General features: G+C 40.5%; 1 protein-coding gene and 2 pseudogenes across 2 annotated transcripts in view; 2 read left to right on the top strand and 1 right to left on the bottom strand.

The window, feature by feature from the left end:
* SGCZ (sarcoglycan zeta) overlaps positions 1-21719 on the bottom strand; it is a 916905-nt gene that overhangs the window by 813461 nt on the left and 81725 nt on the right. The window lies entirely within an intron of this gene.
* Positions 349-7268, top strand: LOC130684335 (cytochrome c oxidase subunit 1-like; annotated as a pseudogene).
* On the top strand, positions 6485-7268 carry LOC130684421 (cytochrome c oxidase subunit 3-like; annotated as a pseudogene).

Raw genomic sequence — 21719 nt, 5'->3', positions numbered from 1 at the left:
TTGGACAGAATTTGCCCCATAGTGTTGAGAAAGGTAATGGGATGAGAGGGGTTGGTTCTGATTGCACACTGTGAATTTCTGCTCTCTCAATGTAATGCTTGAGCCATTTTTGTTAAATTAAACATGGGATGTGGGATATTATATATTTGCTATATTACAGGGTGAAGCCTCTCAAACTGGGAGCAGCTAGAGCCTGGAGCATTTTCCTTTCAAATCATTTTAAATCAGAACGTGACATGAGAGTAGCAGACCTTGAATCTAGAAACCAGCCCTAACCCTGCACTGTTCGCAGTGCCCCTGGGCAGAGACTTCAGGTAAACCATCCCATCTAGTCCTATTTAGGCAACAATGGTCACGTCCAACAGTAAGAAACCACTAGAAAAAAATGTTAGCTGTGTTTTTTACCTGAAATATTTCTCACAGCATACCAAAAAATGTTACATTGCAGGTTAACCTACAGTTTTTTATAAGGTCTTGCTGTCTTAGAGTATTTCATGTCCATTTCTTTGCCTTTTCAAGGTAGGTTTGCAGTTGCTAAGGAACCACATTTCACAGCCACAGCTATCTAGCAATGCCATATGTGTATAATGTCAGAATAATTATGATGCCTATTGTGAAAACCATAAATCATGGACATTAGGAATAAGACAAAAATGCAGTTCGAATGCCTGCTACAAATATAATAGAAAGCCTAGTTTTCCAGTGAAATGAGTGCTCCAGCCTGACAGGGATGTTCACCTTGTTTCAGCATTCTACCCCCAGCCTCACACAACTCTAGCACCGTGAAGACCCCCAAAAATGTCTGTTGAAGAATAAAGATGTTTCATCTCATGAGTACTCAACCACAGAATAACTTCTGTAAGGTTAAGCAAGACAGTTCTTTTCAGAAAAGAAATCATTGCCTTTAAGAGAATTATAAATGGAAATGCTGTATTTGTAATATTCTCATTCTCCAGTTTTCCAAAGTGTTATTGATAATAGCCAAATTTTCAGAAATGAGATGAAAGTGCCATTTTCAACTTGTTTCTGGTACAGTGCTCTTTTCTGAAAAGCATACCTTATTTAAAAAGAGTACACTGAAAACTATGGATTTATTTAAGAACTTAACTACTATACTGAGATTAGAAGAATTAACCTACCTCCTTTTGGGCTTAGTTTTTCATCTCTAAAATATATTTCCTTATAACCTGGTTATTGTAATTGTTTATGCATCTGTGGTCATTATCTAGATGTACCAAAATAACTGTTTAATTTCTGCTTGCTGAATGGGGTGAGGCATTTTAAAGTCAGTGTAATAAACGGTGATATATAATCAGACAAACTGAACTCCAACAATATTGACACCATGCTTTGTGGCAGAGGTTTAGACTCAAAACATGCATTTTTATGTATTTGATCCCATATCTTTGTTATATACTGTGCATTTTCAACCAAACTCTAAAGCTTCTTTTGTTATTTTTACATCTAAGGGTTATGTATTATTGTTTCATGTTCTTAAATATTGTGTTTTAGTTTGATGAGGGTGCTCTGCTCAGTGCAGCATGCTTAAAAATGGCACTACCGTTTGTTTTCAAAAATTTCTTAATTTCAACAGGTTGAAATTCATCTTCCAAAAGATATATTTGTCTTCGGTTTTTAGTGAACGCAACAACGGTTAGAGAAACACAAATTTTAATTTTAATTTCTTACCTAACATCCTCTGGTGTACTATATATCAAGTGGTATATTAAAGCCCTGATACATTCTATCTGCCAGTTACATGGTCTTCATCCACTATGTAATTTTATAGAACAAAAAAAATCAAGTTTGTCCAGAGTAATAATAAACTTCTGGGGCTTTAGGCCCATAAATCATTCTTCTCGGAGCACTTGAAGATTTCTTTTTCCTTTCATTTTCAATCGATTGCACAGGGTCACTAGACATCTTTCGAGCATAGGACACTCTTCTCTATGAACTGCCGTATTCTGGCTTCTCTGTGAACATTTTCACTACTTCTTTAATATTCTGACATTCAGACATGCTCATTATCTATTCTCATTTCTGCCCATAGCCAATCAACTATTAAGTTAGGTGGATCAGTAATAAAACTAATGTAAAACATCACAAAAATCAAAATGTTATTTTGACAAGAGCCTTTCCAGGGAGCTCAAGGGCTACCAGTAGCCGCTCACCAGAGAGGTTCTGTGACGGTGGAGTGAGGGTGGAGTGCGCTTCGGAGGCCCCCGACTGCTTTGAACTCCCAGATCTACCTCGTGATCAAACGAACAATTAAGCCACTCGCTGTTTCTGACCTGTCTTCTTACATATCGAATGGGGGATAGTAACACCAACCTTTCAGACTGAAGTTGCCTTCCAATACTTAATCTAAGCTAGCATAAACCATTAAAATATACATTTATTGTTAAACAAAGCACTATATCTAGTACATAAATACTGTTGGTAGGTAGTGTAAAATCTGATTTATCTAAAACCCCTGAGAACCAGATTTCACCGTGCAACCTACCCCATCTTTCACTAAAAAGTAAAAATAGAAACGGAGATTGTTCCATTGTGTTAAGTTTGTGAGAGTCCACTTGAGATGAAAGCTTCCAGGAGGGCACCTGAGGAAATGCTTCCATGGGAAGTTGGCAGCTGCCAGACTTGGCTGCGTGGAGCAGGAGAGTTGGGCCCAGAGTGGCATCCCTGGGGCAGGAAGGTTGTTTGAAGGGACAGAGCCCATCTTCTTTGGGAGGCACCTTGGTGTAGGAGGCAGAGATGCTAAGGAAAGATGTTCATTATTTTGTTTCAGTTAATATGCTTGTAAACACTTGTCTCTGAATCCTCTGGACAACTTTATAAAATGCACATGGGTCATTTGCCTTTCCGGGCTGTGGTGAAGCATTCAGCGTAGGCTCGTAAGGAGGAGCACAGGAGTTCCCGCTGTGGTCCAGAGGTCCAGATGCCACCCGCTGCCCTGGGGTCAGTGCGGACTCAGTACAGACAGGGCTGCTTTCATCCTCAGAAGGGCACAAAATGGCTGATACAGCAGAAAGTCACTTACTCCAAGACCTCTGCTAAGGCAGAGAGGAGGCAGCCCGTAAGAGACTACGTAGGAAAAAAAAGTATTCTATACTTAGCTAACTTCTTTACAATAAGAACTGTTCTAGAACACAATGTATACATTGATACCTTTTTAATAGAGAGAATAAAACAACTCACCCTGCCCTTGATGACTTAGTTATGGGGGTGACAACTATCAGGAAGTGCTGAGGATTTGGTGAGCGTCAAGTTGATACAGGGCAGGGGGCTGAAGAGCTCACTGATGCTTAATGAACTTATTTGGAAAAAAAAGCTGCCTCAGGACTCCTAGGAGATGATCAGATCTACAATGTAATCGTCACCGCACATGCATTCGTAATGATCTTTTTTATAGTCATACCAATTATAATTGGTGGCTTTGGAAACTGACTAGTACCCCTAATAATTGGAGCTCCTGACATGGCATTTCCCCGTATAAATAACATAAGTTTCTGACTACTCCCCCCTTCCTTCCTACTCCTCCTAGCCTCTTCCATAGTTGAAGCTGGGGCCGGGACAGGATGAACTGTATATCCTCCTCTAGCAGGAAACTTAGCACATGCAGGAGCATCAGTAGACCTAACCATTTTTTCCCTCCACTTAGCAGGTATTTCCTCAATCCTAGGGGCTATTAATTTTATCACAACTATCATCAACATAAAACCCCCTGCAATAAACCAATACCAAACCCCACTGTTCGTGTGATCAGTCCTAATTACAGCCGTACTTCTACTACTATCTCTACCTGTACTAGCCGCCGGCATCACCATACTACTGACCGATCGCAACCTAAACACAACCTTTTTTGACCCTGCTGGAGGAGGGGACCCTATTCTATATCAACACCTATTCTGATTCTTCGGACACCCCGAAGTATACATCCTAATTCTTCCTGGCTTTGGAATAATTTCTCACATCGTAACTTACTACTCAGGAAAAAAAGAACCTTTCGGATACATAGGCATAGTCTGAGCAATGATGTCCATTGGCTTCCTAGGCTTCATTGTATGAGCACACCATATATTTACAGTAGGAATAGATGTTGACACACGAGCTTACTTCACATCAGCTACCATAATCATTGCAATCCCAACAGGAGTAAAAGTATTTAGCTGACTAGCAACCCTGCATGGAGGAAACGTAAAATGAGCTCCCGCTATACTATGAGCCCTGGGCTTTATTTTTTATTTACAGTTGGAGGTCTAACTGGCATCGTATTAGCCAATTCATCCCTAGACATTGTCCTTCATGACACCTACTACGTAGTAGCCCATTTCCACTACGTCCTCTCTATAGGAGCAGTCTTCGCCATCATAGGAGGCTTCGTCCACTGATTCCCACTATTCTCAGGGTACACTCTCAACAATACATGAGCAAAAATCCACTTCACAATCATGTTTGTAGGAGTAAACATAACTTTCTTTCCTCAACACTTCCTCGGACTATCAGGGATACCTCGACGCTACTCAGACTACCCAGATGCTTACACAATGTGAAACACTGTGTCCTCCATAGGATCCTTCATCTCACTGACTGCCGTAATGCTCATAGTCTTCATGATCTGAGAAGCCTTCGCCTCTAAACGAGAAGTTCTTATAGTAGAGTCAACAAACACTAACCTCGAATGACTACATGGCTGCCCACCACCCTATCACACATTTGAAGAACCTGCCTTCGTAAACCTAGTCAAAACAAGAAAGGAAGGAATCGAACCTCCAAACAATGGTTTCAAGCCAACATCATAGCCTCTATGTCTCTCTCAATCACAGAAGTATTAGTAAAATTTACATAACTTTGTCAAAGTTAAATTATAGGTTTAAGTCCTTTATACTTCTATGGCACACCCCCTCCAACTAGGCTTCCAAGATGCCACATCTCCAATTATAGAAGAACTACTCCACTTTCATGACCATACACTAATAATCGTGTTCTTAATTAGCTCTCTAGTACTATATATTATCTCTCTCATGTTAACAACCAAACTCACTCACACAAGTACAATAGATGCTCAAGAAGTAGAGACTATCTGAACCATCTTACCTGCAATCATCTTAATCCTAATTGCCCTGCCCTCCCTACGCATCCTTTACATGATAGACGAAATCAACAACCCTTCTCTAACTGTAAAAACAATAGGCCACCAATGATACTGAAGCTACGAATACACAGACTACGAGGACTTAAGTTTCGACTCATACATAATCCCAACCCAAGACTTAAAACCTGGAGAACTTCGACTTCTAGAAGTAGACAATCGGCTTGTACTACCCATGGAAATGACTATCCGCATGCTAATTTCATCTGAGGACGTCCTACACTCCTGAGCCGTCCCATCTCTAGGCCTAAAAACAGACGCTATCCCCGGACGTCTAAACCAAACGACCTTAATATCAACTCGGCCCGGCTTATTCTACGGACAGTGCTCAGAAATTTGCGGCTCAAATCATAGCTTCATACCAATCGTTCTCGAACTAGTACCCCTAAAAACATTCGAAAACTGAACTGCATCTATACTGTAATTCATTAAGAAGCTAGTAGCACTAACCTTTTAAGTTAGAGATAGAGAGTATACCTCTCCTTAATGACATGCCTCAACTAGACACCACAACATGATCTATCACAATCATATCTATGATCTTAACTCTATTCATTCTATTTCAATTAAAAATCTCCAAAAACTACTACCCCCATGACGCAGAAGCTTCAACAAAACTATATTACAAAACACCCACCCCTTGAGAAAAAAAATGAACGAAAATCTATTCGCCTCTTTCATTACCCCAGTAATAATAGGAATTCCTATTGTCACAATCATTATCATATTTCCAATAATCCTCTTCCCAACATCAAAACGACTAATTAACAACCGTGTCGTATCCATCCAACAATGACTCCTAAAACAAACATCCAAACAAATAATAAGCATCCACAACTACAAAGGACAAACCTGAACCCTAATATTAGTAACACTAATCATTTTCATTGCATCCACAAACCTACTAGGCCTATTACCCCATTCATTTACACCCACAACCCAACTATCAATAAATCTGAGCATAGCCGTCCCCCTATGAGCGGCTACTGTAGTCACAGGATTCCGACACAAAACAAAAACATCTCTAGCCCACTTTCTACCCCAAGGCACACCAACCCCTCTCATTCCAATATTAGTAATCATTGAAACAATTAGCCTGCTAATCCAACCCATAGCACTTGCAGTACGACTAACCGCCAACATTACTGCTGGTCACTTACTAATGCACCTTATTGGAAGCGCAACCCTCGCCCTAATATCAATTAACCTCACCGTGGCCACAACTACATTTATCATCCTAGTCCTACTCACAATACTTGAATTCGCAGTTGCACTCATTCAAGCATACATATTTACCCTCCTAGTAAGCCTTTACTTACACGACAATACATAATGACCCATCAAACCCACTCCTACCACATAGTAAATCCAAGCCCTTGACCCCTGACCGGAGCCTTATCTGCCCTACTAATAACATCAGGCCTAGCAATATGATTCCACTTCAACTCTACAAAACTACTACTCCTAGGGCTAACAACAAACTTCTTAACAATATACCAATGATGACGCGACATTGTACGAGAAAGCACCTTCCAAGGTCACCATACACCCACAGTACAAAAAGGACTACGATATGGTATAGTCCTCTTTATCATCTCAGAAGTATTCTTCTTCGCCGGCTTTTTCTGAGCATTCTACCACTCAAGCCTAGCCCCCACTCCCGAGCTAGGAGGATGTTGACCTCCTACTGGCATTAGCCCACTAAACCCACTAGAAGTCCCTCTGCTCAACACATCAGTTCTTCTAGCCTCAGGAGTATCAATTACTTGAGCACATCACAGCTTAATAGAAGGCAGCCGAAACCACATAACCCAAGCGCTACTAATCACAATTCTCCTAGGTATTTACTTCACATTACTGCAAATTTCAGAATACTATGAAGCACCATTCACAATCTCCGACGGCGTATATGGCTCCACCTTCTTCGTAGCAACCGGATTCCACGGCTTACATGTCATTATCGGTACCTCTTTCCTAATTGTATGCATACTACGACAACTAAAATACCACTTCACATCAAACCACCACTTCGGATTTGAAGCTGCTGCCTGATACTGACACTTCGTAGACGTAGTATGACTATTCCTATATGTCTCTATCTACTGATGAGGTTCCTGTTTTCTAAGTATGTACAGTACAGTTGACTTCCAATTAACAAGCTCTGGTCAAAGCCCAGAAGAAAACAATAAACCTCCTCTTAGTAATAATAACCAATACCATACTAGCATCCCTACTCATATTAATCGCCTTCTGACTCCCCCAATTAAATACATACTCAGAAAAAATCACCCCATACGAATGCGGATTTGACCCCATAGGATCAGCACGACTACCATTCTCCATAAAATTCTTCCTGATCGCCATCATTCTTACTATTCGACCTAGAAATCGCACTACTTCTACCACTCCCGTGAGCATCACAGACAAACAACCTAAGCACCATGCTCACAGTAGCCCTAACACTTATCTCACTGTTAGCAATCAGCCTAGCCTATGAATGAACACAAAAAGGTCTAGAGTGAACCGAATATGATAGCTAGTTTACACAAAATAAATGATTTCGACTCATTAGATTATGACTTACTCATAGCTATCAAATGTCCCTAATCTACATCAACACAATACTAGCATTTACCATCTCCCTAGTGGGAATATTAATATACCGATCACACTTAATATCATCATTACTATGTCTAGAAGGCATAATACTATCCCTATTCGTAATAATCACCATCACAATCCTAACTAACCACTTCACGCTAGCCAACATAGTGCCCATCATCCTCCTCGTACTGGCAGCATGCGAAGCTGCCTTAGGCCTCTCCCTACTAGTACTCGTATCTAATACATACGGCACAGACTACGTACAAAACCTAAACCTACTACAATGCTAAAACTAATTACCCTACAATCATACTAATCCCCCTAACATGACTATCAAGTAAAAACATACTATGAATTAATATCACATCATACAGCATACTAATCAGCTTAACATCCCTAACCATCCTGGGCCAACATAATCACGGCAGCATAAACTTCTCAACCACTTTCTTTTCAGACCCCCTATCAGCACCCCTAATTGTACTAACAACATGACTCCTCCCCCTAATATTAATAGCCAGCCAAGCCCATATCTCTAACGAACCCATAAACCGAAAAAAACTATACATCACCATACTAATCACCCTTCAAGTATTACTAATTATAACATTCACCTCCTCTGAATTCATCTTATTCTACATCCTCTTTGAAGCGACACTCGTACCAACCCTAATCATCATCACACGATGAGGAAACCGAGCAGAACGACTAAATGCAGGATCCTACTTCCTCTTCTACACAATAGCAGGATCACTCCCCCTTCTAGTAGTGCTTATATACACTCAAAACGTAACAGGAACTCTTAACATACTAGTATTACAACACTGAGCGAAACCCATAAACGACTCTTGATCAAATATACTAATCTGACTAGCATGCATAATGGCATTCATAGTAAAAATACCCCTCTATGGACTACACCTCTGACTACCAAAAGCTCACGTAGAAGCCCCTATTGCAGGCTCCATAGTACTGCAGGCTGTCAGCTTGGTTTTGTTCATTTGCTTCCTTCGCTTAAAAGCGAGTTAGGTGTGCAGCTGTGTGACCTCCTGGGTATTGGAGCATGACTGCATTTCTCCATAATTAATTAGCAAATCGAAGGTTCAAACAGTCTTCTCCAGAATATCAGGAATTGCAAGGAGGCATGTGCCCTGTTGTTCTCACTATCCTCTGTCTAGTAACTATCAATTATTTTTGCTCGATTAATACAACCCCGGAATTTACTGTATTCTGGAGTTTTCCTTACACTGTGGTTAACAGGTGTGAAGGTGGAAGATGCTTCCCCATTTCAAGAGTTTAGCAGGTGACACTGACACTGTTCTCCGAGCAAGCCTGGACGCTGGACTTATAACCGAATTTCAGGCACGAGCTAATACAAAAATTGGATGTTGGATGCCAGAATAAGACTGAGTTCCAACATGTTAACTTTCAGGAGAGAATGTTCAGAGGATCAAATCACTCCTTGTTCCATGCTGTCCAAGTCATCAAAAAGGTCACCGAGAGGCCAAAGAGAGGCAAGAATAGCCCCGGCACTGAAACCAGGAGTACCGAGCACGTATCATAGACACCCAGCTGTGTGAACCCAAGCCAAGCAAATCCCAGGACACTGCCCAGAATCCGCCTTCCTGAGAAAGCAGGCACTTTCTGGAACAGCAATCAGAGAAAATTCTGGAAGGGCCTTCAAATTCTGTTTTGAAGAAGCGAGTGCTGGTGATGTGGGCCCCTCTCTGAGGGGCAGGCTTGAGACTCTGGACGCCAGACCACGATCAGAATGAACAATGATTTCTTGCTTTCCATTGTTAACTAAACAGCGAATTAATTGTGGTGACGTTTGAAGGATAATCTCTGCTCAGGAGTCTGGAAAAGAAAGTGGATCCCAGAGACAGAACCCAAATTCACCAGCTATCCAGTCACCAATATAGTGCAAATTAAGAGTGGAGGATAGGTTCAAGATACAAACAGCGTACCTGCAAACAGATGAGACAGACCGGCCAACCTGACTTCTCACCAACATGCCCACCAGCCAGGACAAGAGTCAACGCAGTTTTATGGACGTAGTATCAGTGCAGTGGCAGCAAATTACTTGGATTAAAATGTACAAAAATACTCTCTAATAGCCCTGCTTTTCACACTTTCCCAGGCCTTTGAGATTCTAACAACTCGACAGGCACTGGCCAACCCTCCTGCTATAAGGATAAGATTTTACATGCAAATGAGAACAACAGTGAAATTTCACTTTTCACTTACATCATTGCAAAGATTAAAGACATTGATGATAGCCAGCTTTAATGAGGCTGAGGGATGCAGGCACCCTTAACGACGGCTGTAGAACTGTCAACTGCCAAAACAATTCTTCCTGGAGGGTAATCTGGCAATCTGCTTCAAAATTAAAATGCATATTCCCAGACCCAGCAATTCCACTTCCAAAAATATATGTTAATAATGAGTCCAGTGTTCAAAGATACAGTACAAGGATATTCTATTGATAATAGAGAATAATTGGAAACCAAAATAAATGTACATCAATAGGGATCTGGAGACATTATGGGACACCATTCAAAGGCATACAGTGTGGTCATTAAAAATAATTGTGTATGCCTATATTTAGTTATATGGGAAAAATGTGCCATGTCTTGGCCAAGTGAAAAAACAAGATACAGAACAGCTGCCTGTGGAAAATATTCATTGAGAAAGAAATCTGTAAGGCTCTACACCAAAGTGGACGAGGTAGTTATTCTGGCTTGAGGATTTACGAGTGATTTTCACTTCCTTCTTTACAAAATTATATCTCGTCTGGATATTTTATAAGGAAGATATGTTGCTTTTATAATGAAAAGATATTGATAATATCCACATTTCATAAAGAGCTTTTAAACAATCTGCACTTTCCTTCACTGGGCATGGACACACCCCAAACAGCTTTTGTACATTTTTATACACTATCTGAGAAGCAAATATTTTGAAAATCCAACTGACTGGCAAGAGTTCTGTTTAAAGCATCATGTGATCTGTCTGAACAGCAGTAATTAATGATTTCTTTGTATTTTCTGTGCTACTTTCTACAACTTGGTGGCATTGGAAAACGAACATACTAATAAAGCTGATAAGATGCATAATTGTTACAAAGTTATTAGAGTTAAGAAAAAAATTAAAATTGTTAGCTATGCCAAACATACAGAATTTAAAGTCTCAGACCTGCATTGGGCTTCAGTCAGCCAGTTATTTTAAGGCGTGAATTAATTAACCAGGACTTCCTTTCTGAGAAGGCCCTTTCTCAGATGCTTGGGTCCATAAATCCTGTGCATAGGGAACATCATCTGACCCCATTCCCACCTTCCCCTCCACTCCCACCACCCACACCCTCCCGGGCCCACCCACCCACTCACACAGATTTGATATGAACAAGATTTAGTCGGACTAATGAAGTGTCTCTTTACCAAGGACTGGGATCAGAACAAAGCAATTGAAGTTTGTTGCTGTCAGTGTTTAAGCTGAAAAACTGTTGGAATTTTGGAGGCCCATTTAAACACCAAAACAGAAGCAGAGGTAAAGATAATTTTATATACAGAAAGAGAGCCTTAACTTATTTCATTTTTACAGGGTCTCCACCAGGCTTAACTAGACTCCCTGCTTGGTTTCTGGAAGATACTATAAATTCTCCCTTTGTTTTGAGCTCAATTTGTTCGGCTTTTCTACTGTTTGCAACTGACTAATCTCTGGTGGGCAGCCAGACACCAAATCGGGCCCCAGGGATCCTTGCCTGTGGTTTTCACGCCTGCAGAGTTCGTTCTCCAGGGTATGTCCTGGTGGACCAGGCTTCCTTCTCACTAGCAGAACTCGGCAGACGTGAGGGGCTCTCAGGGGCGGGCTGTACTGTCCTCTGTCTTAGATTCTTTCTTTCTCTCTCTGCCTTCGTCTCAGTCTCTCCATCTCTCTGCTGCACTCACAGAGGCCACCCATCATGTAGAGAAGTCCGTGACATCCTACCGAAGGGGCCTTGGAGGCTGCGAGGCCATATGGAAAGTATGGAGCCATCTCAGCCAGAAGTCAACACCACTACATTGTGGGGTCATTTGACACGCTGCAATAAATGACAAATACAGAATGTCTTCTTGAAATAACTCTCTGTTCTAGTGTGGGAGAAATAGGTAAGATTAAATAACATCAGTGAAAAGCTGAAAATATAATCCTGAAAATGATGTGGCAAATGTAAGGTCTAAAGAGGAATTTTGCCATTTTTAGCACCCTGGGAATAAAATATCTATGTATGTACCCATATACCTATGCACACTATCCATGTACAATACACACACATCATGAGCCAACTATATTGCAGAAATGCTTTTTTAATAATACTGCAGATGAAGGAACAATTGGTCCATAGGCAGCATCACGGGGATCTAGGCACTGAACAAATACCTGAAATATCAGCAAATTCATAAATTCTCCACCAATCACTGCCTTTTCATGAATAGACAAGCTTTTCACTGTGCTCAGGGAACCCCTGGTTATAAAGCAGTCTTTGGGGCTCACGTGCGTGCAGACCACCTACATTAACGGGGGAAAGATCTGAGAGACGAAAAGCCCAAAGTGACATTGAACTGATGTCAGCGCCTCTGGATCTGGGCTTGAGGAAAGCTTTCAAGTAAAAACAAAAAAGCACCATGAAGTCACAAAGCTTGCTTTGTTTTCATTGGCTTCTTCTGAGGGAATCCCTTTTCTAGGTTTTTTGTTGCTAAAAAAGTGAGGTGTCCCAAAGTAACAAGTCACTAGCCTTCCCCAAACGGAGAGTGTTAAGCTGTTAGGAAGGTCGTTCAGAATTGCAGAATGCCATGAAATACTTTGATTTGAAAGAACAGAAAAATAAAACAAAGAATACTTAGCAGCAAGCTAAGCGTGCCAGAACTCTTTCTTATGTAAAGAGAATCTTTTCTCACATAAAGGAAGAGTAAGTGGGAATTTCGTCCTTAGAAGATCAGCAGCGGTGATACTGGACCCCAGGATGCGGTCCGCGGAGGGCTACCGACAGGAATGTCCTGGAGAAAGAGTCGGAGGAGCCGACGCCTGCGGGAAGAATATCCAGACACAGTAGGAGCAGATCTCTGCAAGCTCCAAGCCACGGATGTCAAAACAGATGATAGCAACAGATACGAAACACGACAGAAGAGTAATGAAAAGTGATCTTATCATCAATTTGACGAAATGAGAAGGCACTGAGGGGAATGGAGAGGATATAAATCACACTCCTTTGGGATGACCTTAGTTTTTAAAAATAAAGTTGACTCACCAGTGCAAGTATTCTACTGAGGCTAGGTCATGGTATATATACTTTGTTTACAAAAAAAAAACATAAAAACTGTTTTTTGTTTAATGTCTAAGTTAAGAACACTAGTGTGTAGTCTGGATCAAAAGTGCCTGAAGTCCTGACTCATCTCCTGACAGCTACAGGGATTCCCAGGCAAAGGCCGCTGGGGGAGGTGATGTCAGTCCCAAGACCCCCAGCCTACCTGACAGAGGACAGGGGTTGTACTGCTTTGCAGGCCTCCCTTGTGTTCTCTAGGCCTCAAGCACATGAAACAGATATGAAACGGTGGATGCATGCAGTGGTTTTGTTCTGTGGCCACCACTAACTTACCCAAGGTTTTTCATCTGAACCAAAGAATCCAGAAAATTATTTGAGAGACTATTTTCTCATTACTCCCAGGGATCGTATAATATAACTTGTCCCATTCTAGATGCATAGATGGATGAATGGCATAGACAATGGATGAATAATGGGACATACAATGGATGTATCAGGCCATCAGGGATTAATTCTCTCACAAACCCAGCTGAATGGTTGGACTGAAAATAAATGTTAAACTTCGGAGCTGCTGCGACTAAAATAAACGTCTACTATATTTCTAAGAAATATGTTGAAAGCTATGTTGTAGCCCAAGTGGAATTGAAACTCATATTTAAAACTAATACATTAAGAAACTAACTCCATCCCCTCAGTGATGGGAGAACACCAACGAGGCTGGCCAGAGGCAGATACAGATCCGGGTGTGTATTAGTCAGCTTGCACTAGTATCGCTAAGAAAATCCCAAGGGCTCGAAACAACAAAGGTGTATTTGTCCTTCACACCCCCAGTTGGCTGAAGGTTCAGATGCTTCTTGGTTGCACATGTCTCTTCACCAGGAGAGACTTGCTAAAGAGGGAGCCCCAACTGGAATATGCCATTCTCTGCAGACATGAGGCAAAGATGAGAGTATGCATCTTTTTTGCTCTTTTCAGCAGTCACTGGCCAGAGTGTCACATGCACGAGGCTCACGTGAAGGGAGGGGAGGACTCTACACCTCCCACAGCGATGGCCACCAGAGAGGGGACACGTAGGGACAGGCCCAGTACAGGGGCAGCAAATATGCGGCCCGAATAATGCAGTCCATATAGAGTCAGAAAGAGCAGGATAGTGCAGCATCAGTCCCTGCCTGAGTTAAAGAAAAAGGTGATCAACCATTAGTAAAGAAAATTGGAGAAGCCACCATCCGTCAAGAACTATGGAATAAAGCTTTGCATTTAATACTGAACTTCAAGCAGTTACAAATGCTTGAATGGGGATAGTCTATAATTCAACTGAGACCTCAGTTAAGACTCTGGGGCCCATTCACACCCTGCCAGCATTTGAATAAATATATCTTTTGAGGAAAATTTGGTTTCTCAAAAACCATAAACATAGTCTTATTTTGATGCAGAAATTCCAATTTTTGGAATGTACCCTCATGCAACAATCCTAAATTAGCAGCTAAAGATGGATTCACAAGTGTGTTTAATACAGTGATGTACATAAAACCAACCAACTGGAAACAGGGTCATAATTGAGCCATAAGATCGGTTTGAAAAATTATGCTGCATTCACACGAGAATGTTCCACAGGCATAAAGGCAAACATAAGTAATATAACATTATATACAATACAGATGTAATGCCTTTTTAATATATTTATGATAAAAGATTAATTGATGATTCAACAATGAATATACAGTATAAACCTGGTTTTGGGAAAAATGTGTATATTTTTATGTATAGTGAAGAGGAATGGAAAAGTACTAATAATGATTATTTCTAGATGGCATGTTTATAGGTAAGTATGGTTTTCTTCTACAGGTTTTACTCTATTTTTCAGGAAAAATAATCACTTTAAAATGGTTAGTCCAAAAATGCAGACTCTAACAGCCCTGAAAGACAGAGGCCTTCTCTCTGGATGTGGGCTTTACACTAACACCTATGAAAATGAGCACCTTAACCATGGAAGACTTGATTGCCTGTCTCTGTCCTACAAGAATTCAGCAAGTGAGGAAAGGAGAAGACTTGTTGCAGCTGCAAAGCAAAGTTGTTCTTGATACGGAATCTACTCAGAAACAACATAGCTCAAAAGCTACAAAACTCTTGATTGTCCTGGTTTGCTATTTTTCACTAACTTTCCATCACCTTCCCAGCGTGAAATGACAAAACCATAATTTTGAAAATGTCCCTTTCTTAGTGAAAGGCATTTTTCTCTCTCAAAACTCCTTAACTTTACAGTAAGTACACCTCCAAAGAAAGGAACTCTCAAATATTTTCTTTTCTCTGAAAATCATTCATAAAGACCATGAGTAGAGGGCCTAAAATTTAAGGGAGCCTATGCACCTGCTGTTGATTTATCTTTTGAGATCCTAAGCAGAAAAAGAAGTGAAGAGCCCTGCCCACTGAGGCCTCATGTGCTACAGCTGGATGATTTCATTTTATATCCAGGAATATTTTTTCTTCTGCTCACAATGTGACTTTTTCTGCTAAGAGTAACACAGCATTTTCTTTCCTTTGCTTTTCACAAAGAAAATTAAAAACAGGAAAGACCTTAGGGGTTGATGCAATTGTGTGGATTCTACATTTGTAGAATTTATACCTATGTCTTCTTGGCTTATAATACACAGACACAAGAGGCTGCCACCTCAGACTTTTCTGGGCTTGCGACCCTGGAGCACATGACTATTTCTTGTCTCCTCTTCCAAAGCAACACACACACACACATATACATACATACACATACACACACACACACACACACACTCCCTCCCCCAACGAAACTTTCAAAGTGTTAGATTACAGTGGTTCTCACACTTTATTGAGAGTGATTTAGTCCTCCATTGTGGTAGCCATGCCAGAGAGGCACCCTCCGTCTGGAATATTCCATTTAGTCCAGCCCTCTATCCATGAGTAGATGTACAAACAGTGCAAGATAACCACTTGCCCTACAAAGGGACACTGAGACCAGTGACCTGCCTGCTCCTTCTCAGGGCGGTGGCCTCCCCACCTCCATCCAGGCCTGCTCCTGTCTAGTAACTCACAGAGCTGTCCTGACTTCGGTTTCTCTGTTGCTGGTTTTCTTTTCTTTGTTTGCGTCTACTGTATGTCACTTCCAGACTGGTGCTTAGAGAAAGGCAGGAAGCCAAGGGCAGGAGTTAACTTCAAGTTCTGTGTCAGACCTCACTGGTTGCCCAGAATAGTCTGCCAGTACCTAACACAGACCGATCACAGCCCTCCTTGGGCTCAGACTGCATATCGCCTTTCTAGGGTCTTTCTCCCTCCCCAGATCTTTGTTCTCTTCTGGAATCCCTGCCACTTCCTTTTTCCTCTTCTCTCAATATCTATTATAGTTACTTCTCTTCTCCATCTCTTATCACAACTTTCCTACTTTCCTACTTTTCTCACAGGTCCTAAAGACCAAAACCTCCACCACCAGTCCTTCCTTTTTTGCCAACTATTTATGGAATTTGAGGTCCCAAGAAGGTTTTTCTCCACCTCGTTGATGCATTCATGTATTTTCCTACATAAGTGTAGCAATAAATATAAAATTACAGCTGCAGCACTTGAGATATACTTTGGTTAAAAAGACTTCCTCCATATTTAATTTACAGGACACATAGGGTGATTTAGTATTTTCTGTGTCTAGTATGAAGGAAAAATATTACTATTTTATGCTAAAACCCACTGAAGCATATTCAGAATACTAAGGAAGGGTAATAATTCTTCTCATTTAGAAATTTATTTGGAACTTATAATTCATTTGGAATTCAAATTCATGTGGAAAATACCTTAATAGGCTCTTAGAATATAAAGGTGAGGCCTCCAGGGCACAGTCTATGAAGTAAATGTAGAGGAACTTAAAATTTCCCAAGGACAGCTTGGTTTTGGAGATGGAAGGTGAGGGTCATAGAGATAGAGAGGCCGAGGGTGATTAACGAAGTCATAGGGAGGGAGAAAGACCCTAGAAATGGGATGTACAGTCTGAGCACAAGGAGGGCTGAGTTCAGTCTGTGTTAGGTAGTGGCAAATCATTCTCAGGGACCAGTGATGTCTGAAATTGAACTTGAGGTTGACTGCTGCCCTTGGATTCCTGCTTTTCTCTAACCACAGATCTTGCAGTCTAAAAACTGTAAGTCTGCTACAATCTTATGCTGATGGGGACTTAGAACAATAAAGGGAAAAGGGTCTCAGTTTGGACCAGTTAGAGAGAAGAGCAGCAGCAGGATATAAGGTGTTTTTTCTTAATTGTGGTAAAATACACATACCATAAATTTACTTTCTTAACCCTTTTAAAGCATATAGGTCAGTAGTCTCAAGTACATTCATGCTATTGTGCACCCAATCTCAAGAACTCTTCATTTTGCAAAACTGAAACTCTGCATCCATTAAACTTTTTGTCTGCTTGAGCCTGACTACCCTAGGTACCTCATATAAATCGGTCATAGAGATAGAGAGGCTTTTTATGACTGGCTTATTTAACTTAGTATAATGTCCACAGGTTCATCCATACCACAGCATAGATCAGAATTTCTTTCCTTTTTATGGCTCAGTAATATTCCACAGTCTGCATATACCTCATTTTGCTTTCCTTCCATCTGTTGATGGACACTGGGTTGTTTCCACATGTTGGCTGCTTTGAATAACACCCCTATGAGCATAGACATGAGATGAGAGTTTAAAATAAGAGTCAGTCCATTAGTACAGATTGACCCAGTAAGATAACCCTGTTTCCCAAGAGAGTCAACTCTGAAAGAGGGAAAAGCAGGCATGCGAGTTATACATGCAGATCTTTTTCTGTTACATATGTCTACCACCAAACTTGTGAAAGACGTTTTCATATGAAAACTATATATTAAAGCCAGCTTCTCCATTTAAATGTCCAATAGCCATCTCAAACATAACATGTCAAAACCAACCTGATCGCCCCCTCACATCCGGCTCCTAATGGTGCTCTTCTCCTCTCAGTTAAGGGCAACCACCTCCTTCCAAATGCTCAGGCCAAAAGGTATAATGTCACCTTTTATTCCTCTCTTTATTTCTTTGTTGCCAAATCCTATGTGTTGCACCTTAAGTCATACACTCATCTGAGCCATTCCCGCCCCCTCCAGTCTAAGCCACCATCATCTCTTAATTGGACCATTGCAGTGGCCTCCTAATGGCCTGCCTGCCATTGCTCTTGCTCCTATTCTGTCTATTCTCCAAAGAACAGGTAGAGAGATCCTTTTAAGACTGACCATGACACTCCCCTGCTCAAGCTTTCCACAGCCCGCCTGTGAGATCCAAACACCTTGCAATGTCCTGCCAGTCCTTCCAGGAGACGGTGCCCTGTTCCCTCTCTGCATCGCCTCCTACTACTCCTCACTCTCTTCGCGGGGCTCCAGACTAGCAGAGCTCTGTTACCTCTCCAATATGTCAGCCTTACTACATTCACCTTCCGTGCTCCTGTCCCCCAGTGGCGCCCTTTCTCACCTCCCTGAAAGGTCACATTTCCTGTAAGACCTTTCCCAGACAATCGTATTTAAAATTGCACTTTCTGGATTCCCCACAGCACTCCCCCTTCCCTCTTTCCTGCTTTATTTTTTTCCCATAGCACTTACCATCTCTCAATATACCATGCATTTTTTGTTGTTTTATCACTTTTATTAGTCATATATCCAGAATTATATAAAATTTTCAAAATAACTAGATATTACAAGAATAGTTTAGAATTCAGCTCTGATTGCACAAATACTTGACATAGGAAAACATTTTTACAAATACATGTTTTCTTATAAGAATACTTTAATAAAGAAAATAAGTCTCTATACATCTTACAGCAAATTTTATGCAGTTTTTTGTCCCATTCAACTATCATTTCAGGTTTTCTATCACAGCGTGTCCATCACATCCAATAAACCAAATTACAATTTGCTACTGCTTCTCATTTTCAACTATAAGGTTCATACTGTTAAGAGTTTTTAGGCATCTTTTTCTATTCTTTACTGATCTGAAGGAATTCACATATTTAAGCCAGAAGAGTTCATTTAAACAACATTTCTTCTAATTGTATCAGGTTAATCATGGTGCTTGGTGAATGGTCTTTTCACTTCTCATTTAGGTAGGAACAGCTAGTTGTTTTACCCCACTGTATCAAGCAAAAGGGATGAGTCCTTACATTTCTAATAGTTTCTAAACTTCAGAAATGAAACCCTAAAAACAAGAGTTAAATACAAATATTAAGAAAGCTAAAACATTTGCTAATGATTTGGATAAAGAACACTTTTAAATTCAAGGTCTCCCCTAGGTTGAAGACATCAATGAAGTAAAGTATAAGAATGTGGCAGTAGTTTTACAAAATACTGAAAAACTGAAAAGGCTTTCAGTGGTGTATCATTTCCAAGCACCAGAAGGTAAGAGAATCTTTTTATGCTCTGTGACTAGCTGGACTTAATATGTGACATTCTTCTTATGCTGGGGCTTTGAAATAGCCTAACACTCACTTGCCCAGAGCAAGTGATCATTTAGGCCAGGGGAACTTTCTTGAATACTGACCCCATTTACCTGAAGAGGTGGGATCCACCAAGGAAAACATCTGGTATTCATTCAATTCCTTCACTGTTAATGGAAAGTGTGTTTGCTTGGCAAAGCATATCTTACTTTTCTGGCAGCGTGGATTAAAACCAAAAGACCAGCAGTGTTCTACAGTGTGGTTCCTGAGCATGCAGCTCCAATTATCCAGTATTCCCAAAAGCATTGTTTAATTAGGCCCTCATCCAGTAAGAGATTCAACAGTACTTGGAGCCTACAATATGTTCCATTTCTCTCCTATCTCTCTTCATTTTCTTTTCCCACCCCAGTATAACAAACTGCTACAGGTTTTAATCAAAATACTGTAGCAGTAGTTGGAAATGAGTTATTTTGCATTAACAAAAGCATTCAGTCACATTATAACAGGTCACCTTGTGCATACCTAGGACATGGCCAAATAATGTCTATTGCAGTGACTTTGCAAATTCAGCATAGTTGATGAATATGCTATGCATTTTATTTATTTTTCTTAGACATTGTCTATCTCCCACCCAGATGTATGCTTTGTGAGGGTTAAGATTTTATCTGTTTCCGTATTGCTGTATTCTCAGCAGCAAGCAGTGCCTGGCACCTAGTGAGTGCTTCATGGATTTTTCTTGAAATAATTTAATATGTAAGAATCAGTGAATCAGTGAATCAATGACCGACAGCAAAGAGTGAAGTTTTAGGAAAGAAGAAGCATCACCAGAAATGCTGTAAATAGTGGAAACCAACAAATGTCTGCTAGTATTCTTGTATTCTATTTAGTTGGCAACATATAAAAATGGCATGCCAAATAGCTGGCGATTGAGAAATTATGATGAAAGCAAAGAGACAAACAGCTTTCACTTTATGATTTTAGAGATTCACTGTAACAGAATCAGTTTATATTACATTATTTTAAACCTACACGCTAACAAAACTTCTGTTCAGTGAAGACATCAGTGACATTTCAAGTGTCTCATTTTATCAACTCATAAGAGCACAAGTTTTCTGAGACAACTTTTCTAAGATGGTGGAGAAACAGCTCAAAAGATGCTCATAACTCTACATTATTCAACAGACAAAAGAGGACAAATCATCCAGACTTTTTTCAAACTAGCCAAAAGTCTTCAAGTCAGCACCTGTCTTAGCCCTTACCAAAAAGAACAGTTTAAATGGGATCATGGGAGGAAAATGGCATTCCAGTTTTACTAAATGGATCCTTTTCTTTGCTCCAAGTGACATGTAAATTACTTTCAGAGATAGCCATATATCCTTCGGCTTCAAGGCATGGGGACATATATTTTTTTAAGACTCAGTTCTGTGTTTCCAAAGTGTTTTGATACTCAGACAATATAAACGCAAGAAGAGAGCTATGCCTGCGGCATTTCACAAGCCATATCTTAAAAGCATTGGCCTTTGAAATCACACTCAGTCTAGAATTGCATTGCATTTTTTATGAGAGTTAGGCAAATCCTGGCTCTTGGAAATGGATTCTGCACAGGACTCCTTATTGTCATCCTCTAAGCATATCACTTCTATGTATTTCTCCTCTTATTGTCTCTGTAATCTTTTAATTATTTGTTAGGTTTTTATAACAGCTTACCTCAAAAGAGTTCAAATACTACCTGGAGAGTTTTTGGCTGGAAAGTTTTAGAAACATCTCCTATGCATTATGCTACTGTAGTAAAGAGGAAACCATGGACTTAAGAGCCTGGGTAACTGAGATGGGGAAATAAAGATGAAAGCTAAGAAGAAGGTAGAGCAAGAAGTAGTGGGTTTGCATAATAAACCCAACTGCATTACAGCACTGTTCTAAAATCACTTCATGCTCACCTACATCTCCTAGGCCTGCTGTGACTGGGTTGCAGAAAGGTGACCAAGGAACATATGCTGTGGCTACATCCCCTTCTAAATAGACCAGGTCTTACTCAGGGTCACCTTTGAAAAGCCACATACACATTATTTATGTGCTATGGCCTTATACTTACATAGCATTTACCATAGGCTAGCCCCTATTCTAAACACTTGATAAGCACAAACGCAGTTGATCTTACAGCATCCTAGAGGGTAAATGCTATCATTAGCCTTGTTTCAGGGAGAGGAAAC

This window comes from Manis pentadactyla, chromosome 7 (assembly GCF_030020395.1).
Source record: "Manis pentadactyla isolate mManPen7 chromosome 7, mManPen7.hap1, whole genome shotgun sequence".
Taxonomy (NCBI): Eukaryota; Metazoa; Chordata; class Mammalia; order Pholidota; family Manidae; genus Manis; species Manis pentadactyla.
This window is presented reverse-complemented; position numbering and strand designations above follow the sequence as displayed.